Raw genomic sequence first — 14,643 nt, forward strand, 5'->3', positions numbered from 1 at the left:
CGAATTTTCGCTTGGGCCCTAAATATAGCTGCGAGCAGCGATGGCGGGCCCAAGCCCGGTGGCACCGCCACCCCGGTGGCTTCAGGGCAACTGTGCACAGCGGGCAATAGGCACTTAAAATGGTTAAACATCAAAGGACTATGTCAAATTCACTCCACATTTACTGCACTACAAGGTGCCGCTATAGAGCCCCTCCTCCCTGCCCATTTTCAAAGGATTACATGTGCCAAGTTTTAACATTATTCTGATGAATTTTGAAGCAAATCAGGTAAAAATAAGAGGGTGATCTCAATGTATGCTGAAAGTGACACATTTTCTGCTTCCAGTTGGTGGCGCTATGACTTTGAATCACAATAGTCAAATCCATGTGATCAGCCTTGTACAACGAAGACTAAGCCAAAGTTTCATCAAAATCAATTAATGTATGCAGAAGTTATAACACTTTGTTTCCCTTTTCTTGCCATAAATTCGTTGCCTCGCCACGGCCAAACCGTTTGAGATATCCAAAATCCGTTTGCAATTAAACAACTTCAATGTGTTAGCAACAAGTTAAAAAAAGCTTGGTGTAAATTGGATAAACCCTGTAGGAGTAGTAGTATAAAATTCATAGCCTGTTTTTTCAAAAAATTAACATTCAAACAAAAATAGCCGACTTCCTGTTGGTCGGAGCTAATGAATGTAAATTAGAAAATTGTCCAGCTTGATGAGTACAATATGTGTACCGAGTTTGGTGACTGTAGGAAAAACTAACCCCCACTTTTGACAAAAGGTGGCGCTACTGAGCCCCTTCACCACGCCCATTTCTATGGCTTTGTCCATGTCTACTGGTTGACAATATTGATGTGTGTGTCGAGTTTCATGCAATTTGAAGCATGTTAAGAGCCTCAAAAACACTCAAGAATATTATTACAGTTTGACCTGTTGCCATGGCAACAATATTTCAAATATCAAAAATCCTGTCATAGGTCTACATCTGCTGTGTATTGACATTACACTGATGAAGTTTGAAGCAAATCAGGTAAAAATAAGAGGGTGATCTCAAAGCATTTCAAAAAGTGATACACTTCCTGCTGCCAGTTGGTGGTGCTATAACTTTGACTCACAATAGTCACATCCATGTGATCAGACTACTACAACCAACACACTCGTGAAGTTTCATAAAGATCAATATATGTATGCAGACGTTATAACACATCTGTCGAGCCCCCCTGCCACGCCCGGGTACCAGCCTCTCCGGCGTCCTAATGGCCGCGGATTCCAATGTGTGTGCCAATTTTCAAGAGTCTTTGAGCATGTTAAGGCCCCCAAAAAGCCCCGGAAGACGAAAAAAAAAAAATAAATAAATAAATAAAAAAAAAAAAAATAAAAAAATAATAATAAATATAGCTGCGAGCAGCGATGGCGGGCCCAAGCCCGGTGGCACCGCCACCCCGGTGGCTTCAGGGCAACTGTGCACAGCGGGCAATAGGCACTTAAAACGGTTAAACATCAAAGGACTATGTCAAATTCACTCCACATTTACTGCACTACAAGGTGCCGCTATAGAGCCCCTCCTCCCTGCCCATTTTCAAAGGATTACATGTGCCAAGTTTTAACATTATTCTGATGAATTTTGAAGCAAATCAGGTAAAAATAAGAGGGTGATCTCAATGTATGCTGAAAGTGACACATTTTCTGCTTCCAGTTGGTGGCGCTATGACTTTGAATCACAATAGTCAAATCCATGTGATCAGCCTTGTACAACGAAGACTAAGCCAAAGTTTCATCAAAATCAATTAATGTATGCAGAAGTTATAACACTTTGTTTCCCTTTTCTTGCCATAAATTCGTTGCCTCGCCACGGCCAAACCGTTTGAGATATCCAAAATCCGTTTGCAATTAAACAACTTCATTGTGTTAGCAACAAGTTAAAAAAAAGCTTGGTGTAAATTGGATAAACCCTGTAGGAGTAGTAGTATAAAATTCATAGCCTGTTTTTTCAAAAAATTAACATTCAAACAAAAATAGCCGACTTCCTGTTGGTCGGAGCTAATGAATGTAAATTAGAAAATTGTCCGGCTTGATGAGATCAATATATGTACCGAGTTTGGTGACTGTAGGAAAAACTAACCCCCACTTTTGTCAAAAGGTGGCGCTACTGAGCCCCTCCACGACGCCCATTTCTATGGCTTTGTCCATGTCTACTGGTTGACAATATTGATGTGTGTGTCGAGTTTCATGCAATTTGAAGCATGTTAAGAGCCTCAAAAACACTCAAGAATATTATTACAGTTTGACCTGTTGCCATGGCAACAATATTTCAAATATCAAAAATCCTGTCATAGGTCTACATCTGCTGTGTATTGACATTACACTGATGAAGTTTGAAGCAAATCAGGTAAAAATAAGAGGGTGATCTCAAAACATTTCAAAAAGTGATACACTTCCTGCTGCCAGTTGGTGGCGCTATAACTTTGACTCACAATAGTCACATCCATGTGATCAGACTCCTATAACGAACACACTCGTGAAGTTTCATAAAGATCAATATATGTATTAAGACGTTATAACACATTTCCTGTTTCCTTTTTCTCGCCATAAATTCGTTGCCTCGCCACGGCCAAACCGTTCGAGATATCAAAAATCCCCTGGCAATTTTTAATCATCAGTGTCTTGACTTCATGCTGACCGAGTTTGGTGGCGATCGGATTAATCGTCTAGGAGGAGTATATCAAATTCCAGAGCATGCGTTTTTCAAACAACCCTTAATAGCTGACTTCCTGTTGGCGTGGCGATTAACTTAGAGCGCGAAAGTTGTTCGGCCCGATGAGGTCTATATGTGTACCGAGTTTCATACTAATACGTGCAAGCATGTTTAATATATGGACCAAATTTTCAGACTTTTTTCAAGGGGGTGCTGTCGAGCCCCCCTGCCACGCCCGGGTACCAGCCTCTCCGGCGTCCTAATGGCCGCGGATTCCAATGTGTGTGCCAATTTTCAAGAGTTTTTGAGCATGTTAAGGCCCCCAAAAAGCCCCGGAAGACGGAAAAAAAATAAAAAAAAATATATCTGCGAGCAGCGATGGCGGGCCCAAGCCCGGTGGCACCAGGGCAACTGTGCACAGCGGGCAATAGGCACTTAAAACGGTTAAACATCAAAGGACTATGTCAAATTCACTCCACATTTACTGCACTACAAGGTGCCGTTATAGAGCCCCTCCTCCCTGCCCATTTTCAAAGGATTACATGTGCCAAGTTTTAACATTATTCTGATGAATTTTGAAGCAAATCAGGTAAAAATAAGAGGGTGATCTCAATGTATGCTGAAAGTGACACATTTTCTGCTTCCAGTTGGTGGCGCTATGACTTTGAATCACAATAGTCAAATCCATGTGATCAGCCTTGTACAACGAAGACTAAGCCAAAGTTTCATCAAAATCAATTAATGTATGCAGAAGTTATAACACTTTGTTTCCCTTTTCTTGCCATAAATTCGTTGCCTCGCCACGGCCAAACCGTTTGAGATATCCAAAATCCGTTTGCAATTAAACAACTTCAATGTGTTAGCAACAAGTTAAAAAAAGCTTGGTGTAAATTGGATAAACCCTGTAGGAGTAGTAGTATAAAATTCATAGCCTGTTTTTTCAAAAAATTAACATTCAAACCAAAATAGCTGACTTCCTGTTGGTCGGAGCTAATGAATGTAAATTAGAAAATTGTCCGGCTTGATGAGAATAATATGTGTACCGAGTTTGGTGACTGTAGGAAAAACTAACCCCCACTTTTGTCAAAAGGTGGCGCTACTGAGCCCCTCCACCACGCCCATTTCTATGGCTTTGTCCATGTCTACTGGTTGACAATATTGATGTGTGTGTCGAGTTTCATGCAATTTGAAGCATGTTAAGAGCCTCAAAAACACTCAAGAATATTATTACAGTTTGACCTGTTGCCATGGCAACAATATTTCAAATATCAAAAATCCTGTCATAGGTCTACATCTGCTGTGTATTGACATTACACTGATGAAGTTTGAAGCAAATCAGGTAAAAATAAGAGGGTGATCTCAAAGCATTTTAAAAGTGATACACTTCTTGCTGCCATTTGGTGGCGCTATAACTTTGACTCACAATAGTTACATCCATGTGATCAGACTACTACAACCAACACACTCCTGAAGTTTCATAAACATCAATCAATGTATGCAGAAGTTATAACACATTTCCTGTTTCCCTTTTCTCGCCATAAATTCGTTGCCTCGCCACGGCCAAACCGTTTGAGATATCCAAAATCCGTTTGCAATTAAACAACTTCAATGTGTTCGCAACAAGTTAAAAAAGCTTGGTGTAAATTGGATAAACCCTGTAGGAGTAGTAGTATAAAATTCATAGCCTGTTTTTTCAAAAAATTAACATTCAAACCAAAATAGCTGACTTCCTGTTGGTCGGAGCTAATGAATGTAAATTAGAAAATTGTCCGGCTTGATGAGAATAATATGTGTACCGAGTTTGGTGACTGTAGGAAAAACTAACCCCCCACTTTTGTCAAAAGGTGGCGCTACTGAGCCCCTCCACCACGCCCATTTCTATGGCTTTGTCCATGTCTACTGGATGACAATATTGATGTGTGTGTCGAGTTTCATGCAATTTGAAGCATGTTAAGAGCCTCAAAAACACTCAAGAATATTATTACAGTTTGACCTGTTGCCATGGCAACAATATTTCAAATATCAAAAATCCTGTCATAGGTCTACATCTGCTGTGTATTGACATTACACTGATGAAGTTTGAAGCAAATCAGGTAAAAATAAGAGGGTGATCTCAAAACATTTCAAAAAGTGATACACTTCCTGCTGCCAGTTGGTGGCGCTATAACTTTGACTCACAATAGTCACATCCATGTGATCAGACTACTACAACCAATACACTCCTGAAGTTTCATAAACATCAATCAATGTATGCAGAAGTTATAACACATTTCCTGTTTCCCTTTTCTCGCCATAAATTCGTTGCCTCGCCACGGCCAAACCGTTTGAGATATCCAAAATCCGTTTGCAATTAAACAACTTCAATGTGTTCGCAACCAGTTAAAAAAAGCTTGGTGTAAATTGGATAAACCCTGTAGGAGTAGTAGTATAAAATTCATAGCCTGTTTTTTCAAAAAATTAACATTCAAACCAAAATAGCTGACTTCCTGTTGGTCGGAGCTAATGAATGTAAATTAGAAAATTGTCCGACTTGATGAGAATAATACGTGTACCGAGTTTGGTGACTGTAGGAAAAACTAACCCTCCCACTTTTGTCAAAAGGTGGCGCTACTGAGCCCCTCCACCACGCCCATTTCTATGGCTTTGTCCATGTCTGCTGGTTGACAATATTGATGTGTGTGTCGAGTTTCATGCAATTTGAAGCATGTTAAGAGCCTCAAAAACACTCAAGAATATTATTACAGTTTGACCTGTTGCCATGGCAACAATATTTCAAATATCAAAAATCCTGTCATAGGTCTACATCTGCTGTGTATTGACATTACACTGATGAAGTTTGAAGCAAATCAGGTAAAAATAAGAGGGTAATCTCAAAACATTTCAAAAAGTGATACACTTCCTGCTGCCAGTTGGTGGCGCTATAACTTTGACTCACAATAGTCACATCCATGTGATCAGACTCCTATAACGAACACACTCGTGAAGTTTCATAAAGATCAATATATGTATTAAGACGTTATAACACATTTCCTGTTTCCTTTTTCTCGGCATAAATTCGTTGCCTCGCCACGGCCAAACCGTTCGAGATATCAAAAATCCCATGGCAATTTTTAATCATCAGTGTCTTGACTTCATGCTGACCGAGTTTGGTGGCGATCGGATTAATCGTCTAGGAGGAGTATATCAAATTCCAGAGCATGCGTTTTTCAAACAACCCTTAATAGCTGACTTCCTGTTGGCGTGGCGATTAACTTAGAGCGCGAAAGTTGTTCGGCCAGATGAGGTCTATATGTGTACCGAGTTTCATACTAATACGTGCAAGCATGTTTAATATATGGACCAAATTTTCAGACTTTTTTCAAGGGGGCGCTGTCGAGCCCCCCTGCCACGCCCGGGTACCAGCCTCTCCGGCGTCCTAATGGCCGCGGATTCCAATGTGTGTGCCAATTTTCAAGAGTTTTTGAGCATGTTAAGGCCCCCAAAAAGCCCCGGAAGACGAAAAAAAAATAAAAAAAATAAAATAAAATAAAATAAAATAAAAATATAGCTGCGAGCAGCGATGGCGGGCCCAAGCCCGGTGGCACCGCCACCCCGGTGGCTTCAGGGCAACTGTGCACAGCGGGCAATAGGCACTTAAAACGGTTAAACATCAAAGGACTATGTCAAATTCACTCCACATTTACTGCACTACAAGGTGCCGTTATAGAGCCCCTCCTCCCTGCCCATTTTCAAAGGATTACATGTGCCAAGTTTTAACATTATTCTGATGAATTTTGAAGCAAATCAGGTAAAAATAAGAGGGTGATCTCAATGTATGCTGAAAGTGACAGATTTTCTGCTTCCAGTTGGTGGCACTATGACTTTGAATCACAATAGTCAAATCCATGCGATCAGCCTTGTACAACGAAGACTAAGCCAAAGTTTCATCAAAATCAATTAATGTATGCAGAAGTTATAACACTTTGTTTCCCTTTTCTTGCCATAAATTCGTTGCCTCGCCACGGCCAAACCGTTTGAGATATCCAAAATCCGTTTGCAATTAAACAACTTCAATGTGTTAGCAACAAGTTAAAAAAGCTTGGTGTAAATTGGATAAACCCTGTAGGAGTAGTAGTATAAAATTCATAGCCTGTTTTTTCAAAAAATTAACATTCAAACCAAAATAGCTGACTTCCTGTTGGTCGGAGCTAATGAATGTAAATTAGAAAATTGTCCGGCTTGATGAGAATAATATATGTACCGAGTTTGGTGACTGTAGGAAAAACTAACCCCCCCACTTTTGTCAAAAGGTGGCGCTACTGAGCCCCTCCACCACGCCCATTTCTATGGCTTTGTCCATGTCTACTGGTTGACAATATTGATGTGTGTGTCGAGTTTCATGCAATTTGAAGCATGTTAAGAGCCTCAAAAACACTCAAGAATATTATTACAGTTTGACCTGTTGCCATGGCAACGATATTTCAAATATCAAAAATCCTGTCATAGGTCTACATCTGCTGTGTATTGACATTACACTGATGAAGTTTGAAGCAAATCAGGTAAAAATAAGAGGGTGATCTCAAAGCATTTTAAAAGTGATACACTTCTTGCTGCCATTTGGTGGCGCTATAACTTTGACTCACAATAGTTACATCCATGTGATCAGACTACTACAACCAACACACTCCTGAAGTTTCATAAACATCAATCAATGTATGCAGAAGTTATAACACATTTCCTGTTTCCCTTTTCTCGCCATAAATTCGTTGCCTCGCCACGGCCAAACCGTTTGAGATATCCAAAATCCGTTTGCAATTAAACAACTTCAATGTGTTCGCAACAAGTTAAAAAAAGCTTGGTGTAAATTGGATAAACCCTGTAGGAGTAGTAGTATAAAATTCATAGCCTGTTTTTTCAAAAAATTAACATTCAAACCAAAATAGCTGACTTCCTGTTGGTCGGAGCTAATGAATGTAAATTAGAAAATTGTCCGTCTTGATGAGAACAATATGTGTACCGAGTTTGGTGACTGTAGGAAAAACTAACCCCCCCACTTTTGTCAAAAGGTGGCGCTACTGAGCCCCTCCACCACGCCCATTTCTATGGCTTTGTCCATGTCTACTGGTTGACAATATTGATGTGTGTGTCGAGTTTCATGCAATTTGAAGCATGTTAAGAGCCTCAAAAACACTCAAGAATATTATTACAGTTTGACCTGTTGCCATGGCAACAATATTTCAAATATCAAAAATCCTGTCATAGGTCTACATCTGCTGTGTATTGACATTACACTGATGAAGTTTGAAGCAAATCAGGTAAAAATAAGAGGGTGATCTCAAAACATTTCAAAAAGTGATACACTTCCTGCTGCCAGTTGGTGGCGCTATAACTTTGACTCACAATAGTCACATCCATGTGATCAGACTCCTATAACGAACACACTCGTGAAGTTTCATAAAGATCAATATATGTATTAAGACGTTATAACACATTTCCTGTTTCCTTTTTCTCGCCATAAATTCGTTGCCTCGCCATGGCCAAACCGTTCGAGATATCAAAAATCCCCTGGCAATTTTTAATCATCAGTGTCTTGACTTCATGCTGACCGAGTTTGGTGGCGATCGGATTAATCGTCTAGGAGGAGTATATCAAATTCCAGAGCATGCGTTTTTCAAACAACCCTTAATAGCTGACTTCCTGTTGGCGTGGCGATTAACTTAGAGCGCGAAAGTTGTTCGGCCCGATGAGGTCTATATGTGTACCGAGTTTCATACTAATACGTGCAAGCATGTTTAATATATGGACCAAATTTTCAGACTTTTTTCAAGGGGGCGCTGTCGAGCCCCCCTGCCACGCCCGGGTACCAGCCTCTCCGGCGTCCTAATGGCCGCGGATTCCAATGTGTGTGCCAATTTTCAAGAGTTTTTGAGCATGTTAAGGCCCCCAAAAAGCCCCGGAAGACGGAAAAAAAATAAAAAAAAATAAATAAATAAATAAATATAGCTGCGAGCAGCGATGGCGGGCCCAAGCCCGGTGGCACCGCCACCCCGGTGGCTTCAGGGCAACTGTGCACAGCGGGCAATAGGCACTTAAAACGGTTAAACATCAAAGGACTATGTCAAATTCACTCCACATTTACTGCACTACAAGGTGCCGTTATAGAGCCCCTCCTCCCTGCCCATTTTCAAAGGATTACATGTGCCAAGTTTTAACATTATTCTGATGAATTTTGAAGCAAATCAGGTAAAAATAAGAGGGTGATCTCAATGTATGCTGAAAGTGACACATTTTCTGCTTCCAATTGGTGGCGCTATGACTTTGAATCACAATAGTCAAATCCATGTGATCAGCCTTGTACAACGAAGACTAAGCCAAAGTTTCATCAAAATCAATTAATGTATGCAGAAGTTATAACACTTTGTTTCCCTTTTCTTGCCATAAATTCGTTGCCTCGCCACGGCCAAACCGTTTGAGATATCCAAAATCCGTTTGCAATTAAACAACTTCAATGTGTTAGCAACAAGTTAAAAAAAGCTTGGTGTAAATTGGATAAACCCTGTAGGAGTAGTAGTATAAAATTCATAGCCTGTTTTTTCAAAAAATTAACATTCAAACCAAAATAGCTGACTTCCTGTTGGTCGGAGCTAATGAATGTAAATTAGAAAATTGTCCGGCTTGATGAGAATAATATGTGTACCGAGTTTGGTGACTGTAGGAAAAACTAACCCCCACTTTTGTCAAAAGGTGGCGCTACTGAGCCCCTCCACCACGCCCATTTCTATGGCTTTGTCCATGTCTACTGGTTGACAATATTGATGTGTGTGTCGAGTTTCATGCAATTTGAAGCATGATAAGAGCCTCAAAAACACTCAAGAATATTATTACAGTTTGACCTGTTGCCATGGCAACAATATTTCAAATATCAAAAATCCTGTCATAGGTCTACATCTGCTGTGTATTGACATTACACTGATGAAGTTTGAAGCAAATCAGGTAAAAATAAGAGGGTGATCTCAAAGCATTTTAAAAGTGATACACTTCTTGCTGCCATTTGGTGGCGCTATAACTTTGACTCACAATAGTTACATCCATGTGATCAGACTACTACAACCAACACACTCCTGAAGTTTCATAAACATCAATCAATGTATGCAGAAGTTATAACACATTTCCTGTTTCCCTTTTCTCGCCATAAATTCGTTGCCTCGCCACGGCCAAACCGTTTGAGATATCCAAAATCCGTTTGCAATTAAACAACTTCAATGTGTTCGCAACAAGTTAAAAAAAGCTTGGTGTAAATTGGATAAACCCTGTAGGAGTAGTAGTATAAAATTCATAGCCTGTTTTTTCAAAAAATTAACATTCAAACCAAAATAGCTGACTTCCTGTTGGTCGGAGCTAATGAATGTAAATTAGAAAATTGTCCGGCTTGATGAGAATAATATGTGTACCGAGTTTGGTGACTGTAGGAAAAACTAACCCCCACTTTTGTCAAAAGGTGGCGCTACTGAGCCCCTCCACCACGCCCATTTCTATGGCTTTGTCCATGTCTACTGGTTGACAATATTGATGTGTGTGTCGAGTTTCATGCAATTTGAAGCATGTTAAGAGCCTCAAAAACACTCAAGAATATTATTACAGTTTGACCTGTTGCCATGGCAACAATATTTCAAATATCAAAAATCCTGTCATAGGTCTACATCTGCTGTGTATTGACATTACACTGATGAAGTTTGAAGCAAATCAGGTAAAAATAAGAGGGTGATCTCAAAACATTTCAAAAAGTGATACACTTCCTGCTGCCAGTTGGTGGCGCTATAACTTTGACTCACAATAGTCACATCCATGTGATCAGACTCCTATAACGAACACACTCGTGAAGTTTCATAAAGATCAATATATGTATTAAGACGTTATAACACATTTCCTGTTTCCTTTTTCTCGCCATAAATTCGTTGCCTCGCCACGGCCAAACCTTTCGAGATATCAAAAATCCCCTGGCAATTTTTAATCATCAGTGTCTTGACTTCATGCTGACCGAGTTTGGTGGCGATCGGATTAATCGTCTAGGAGGAGTATATCAAATTCCAGAGCATGCGTTTTTCAAACAACCCTTAATAGCTGACTTCCTGTTGGCGTGGCGATTAACTTAGAGCGCGAAAGTTGTTCGGCCCGATGAGGTCTATATGTGTACCGAGTTTCATACTAATACGTGCAAGCATGTTTAATATATGGACCAAATTTTCAGACTTTTTTCAAGGGGGCGCTGTCGAGCCCCCCTGCCACGCCCGGGTACCAGCCTCTCCGGCGTCCTAATGGCCGCGGATTCCAATGTGTGTGCCAATTTTCAAGAGTTTTTGAGCATGGTAAGGCCCCCAAAAAGCCCCGGAAGACTAAAAAAAAAAAAAAAAAAAATAATAATAATAATAATAAATATAGCTGCGAGCAGCGATGGCGGGCCCAAGCCCGGTGGCACCGCCACCCCGGTGGCTTCAGGGCAACTGTGCACAGCGGGCAATAGGCACTTAAAACGGTTAAACATCAAAGGACTATGTCAAATTCACTCCACATTTACTGCACTACAAGGTGCCGCTATAGAGCCCCTCCTCCCTGCCCATTTTCAAAGGATTACATGTGCCAAGTTTTAACATTATTCTGATGAATTTTGAAGCAAATCAGGTAAAAATAAGAGGGTGATCTCAATGTATGCTGAAAGTGACACATTTTCTGCTTCCAGTTGGTGGCGCTATGACTTTGAATCACAATAGTCAAATCCATGTGATCAGCCTTGTACAACGAAGACTAAGCCAAAGTTTCATCAAAATCAATTAATGTATGCAGAAGTTATAACACTTTGTTTCCCTTTTCTTGCCATAAATTCGTTGCCTCGCCACGGCCAAACCGTTTGAGATATCCAAAATCCGTTTGCAATTAAACAACTTCAATGTGTTCGCAACAAGTTAAAAAAAGCTTGGTGTAAATTGGATAAACCCTGTAGGAGTAGTAGTATAAAATTCATAGCCTGTTTTTTCAAAAAATTAACATTCAAACCAAAATAGCTGACTTCCTGTTGGTCGGAGCTAATGAATGTAAATTAGAAAATTGTCCGGCTTGATGAGAATAATATGTGTACCGAGTTTGGTGACTGTAGGAAAAACTAACCCCCCCACTTTTGTCAAAAGGTGGCGCTACTGAGCCCCTCCACCACGCCCATTTCTATGGCTTTGTCCATGTCTACTGGTTTGACAATATTGATGTGTGTGTCGAGTTTCATGCAATTTGAAGCATGTTAAGAGCCTCAAAAACACTCAAGAATATTATTACAGTTTGACCTGTTGCCATGGCAACAATATTTCAAATATCAAAAATCCTGTCATAGGTCTACATCTGCTGTGTATTGACATTACACTGATGAAGTTTGAAGGAAATCAGGTAAAAATAAGAGGGTGATCTCAAAGCATTTTAAAAGTGATACACTTCTTGCTGCCATTTGGTGGCGCTATAACTTTGACTCACAATAGTTACATCCATGTGATCAGACTACTACAACCAACACACTCCTGAAGTTTCATAAACATCAATCAATGTATGCAGAAGTTATAACACATTTCCTGTTTCCCTTTTCTCGCCATAAATTCGTTGCCTCGCCACGGCCAAACCGTTTGAGATATCCAAAATTCGTTTGCAATTAAACAACTTCAATGTGTTCGCAACAAGTTAAAAAAAGCTTGGTGTAAATTGGATAAACCCTGTAGGAGTAGTAGTATAAAATTCATAGCCTGTTTTTTCAAAAAATTAACATTCAAACCAAAATAGCTGACTTCCTGTTGGTCGGAGCTAATGAATGTAAATTAGAAAATTGTCCGGCTTGATGAGAATAATATGTGTACCGAGTTTGGTGACTGTAGGAAAAACTAACCCCCACTTTTGTCAAAAGGTGGCGCTACTGAGCCCCTCCACCACGCCCATTTCTATGGCTTTGTCCATGTCTACTGGTTGACAATATTGATGTGTGTGTCGAGTTTCATGCAATTTGAAGCATGTTAAGAGCCTCAAAAACACTCAAGAATATTATTACAGTTTGACCTGTTGCCATGGCAACAATATTTCAAATATCAAAAATCCTGTCATAGGTCTACATCTGCTGTGTATTGACATTACACTGATGAAGTTTGAAGCAAATCAGGTAAAAATAAGAGGGTGATCTCAAAACATTTCAAAAAGTGATACACTTCCTGCTGCCAGTTGGTGGCGCTATAACTTTGACTCACAATAGTCACATCCATGTGATCAGACTCCTATAACGAACACACTCGTGAAGTTTCATAAAGATCAATATATGTATTAAGACGTTATAACACATTTCCTGTTTCCTTTTTCTCGCCATAAATTCGTTGCCTCGCCACGGCCAAACCGTTCGAGATATCAAAAATCCCCTGGCAATTTTTAATCATCAGTGTCTTGACTTCATGCTGACCGAGTTTGGTGGCGATCGGATTAATCGTCTAGGAGGAGTATATCAAATTCCAGAGCATGCGTTTTTCAAACAACCCTTAATAGCTGACTTCCTGTTGGCGTGGCGATTAACTTAGAGCGCGAAAGTTGTTCGGCCCGATGAGGTCTATATGTGTACCGAGTTTCATACTAATACGTGCAAGCATGTTTAATATATGGACCAAATTTTCAGACTTTTTTCAAGGGGGCGCTGTCGAGCCCCCCTGCCACGCCCGGGTACCAGCCTCTCCGGCGTCCTAATGGCCGCGGATTCCAATGTGTGTGCCAATTTTCAAGAGTTTTTGAGCATGTTAAGGCCCCCAAAAAGCCCCGGAAGACGGAAAAAAAAAAAAAAAATAATAATAATAATAATCCTTAGAAGAACAAGAGGGCCCTGCGCGAATTTTCGCTTGGGCCCTAATAATCCTTAGAAGAACAAGAGGGCCCTGCGCGAATTTTCGCTTGGGCCCTAAATATAGCTGCGAGCAGCGATGGCGGGCCCAAGCCCGGTGGCACCGCCACCCCGGTGGCTTCAGGGCAACTGCGCACAGCGGGCAATAGGCATTTAAAATGGTTAAACATCAAAGGGCTATGTCAAATTCACTCCACATTTACTGCACTACAAGGTGCCACTATAGAGCCCCTCCTCCCTGCCCATTTTCAAATGATTACATGTGCCAAGTTAACATTATTCTGATGAATTTTGAAGCAAATCAGGTAAAAATAAGAGGGTGATCTCAATGTATGCTGACAGTGACATTTTCTGCTTCCAGTTGGTGGTGCTATGACTTTGAATCACAATAGTCACATCCATGTGATCAGCCTTATACAACGCAGACTAAGCCGAAGTTTCATCAAAATCAATTAATGTATGCAGAAGTTATAACACTTTGTTTCCTTTTCTTGCCATAAATTCGTTGCCTCGCCACGGCCAAACCGTTTGAGATATCCAAAGTCCGTTTGCAATTAAACAACTTCAATGTGTAAGCAACAAGTTAAAAAAAGCTTGGTGTAAATTGGATAAACCCTGTAGGAGTAGTAGTATAAAATTCATAGCCTGTTTTTTCAAAAAATTAACATTCAAACAAAAATAGCCGACTTCCTGTTGGTCGGAGCTAATGAATGTAAATTAGAAAATTGTCCGGCTTGATGAGAACAATATGTGTACCGAGTTTGGTGACTTTAGGAAAAACTAACCCCCACTTTTGACAAAAGGTGGCGCTACTGAGCCCCTTCACCACGCCCATTTCTATGGCTTTGTCCATGTCTACTGGTTGACAATATTGATGTGTGTGTCGAGTTTCATGCAATTTGAAGCATGTTAAGAGCCTCAAAAACACTCAAGAATATTATTACAGTTTGACCTGTTGCCATGGCAACAATATTTCAAATATCAAAAATCCTGTCATAGGTCTACATCTGCTGTGTATTGACATTACACTGATGAAGTTTGAAGCAAATCAGGTAAAAATAAGAGGGTGATCTCA

The sequence above is a fragment of the Chanodichthys erythropterus genome, chromosome 20 (assembly GCF_024489055.1).
Source record: "Chanodichthys erythropterus isolate Z2021 chromosome 20, ASM2448905v1, whole genome shotgun sequence".
Lineage (NCBI taxonomy): Eukaryota > Metazoa > Chordata > Actinopteri > Cypriniformes > Xenocyprididae > Chanodichthys > Chanodichthys erythropterus.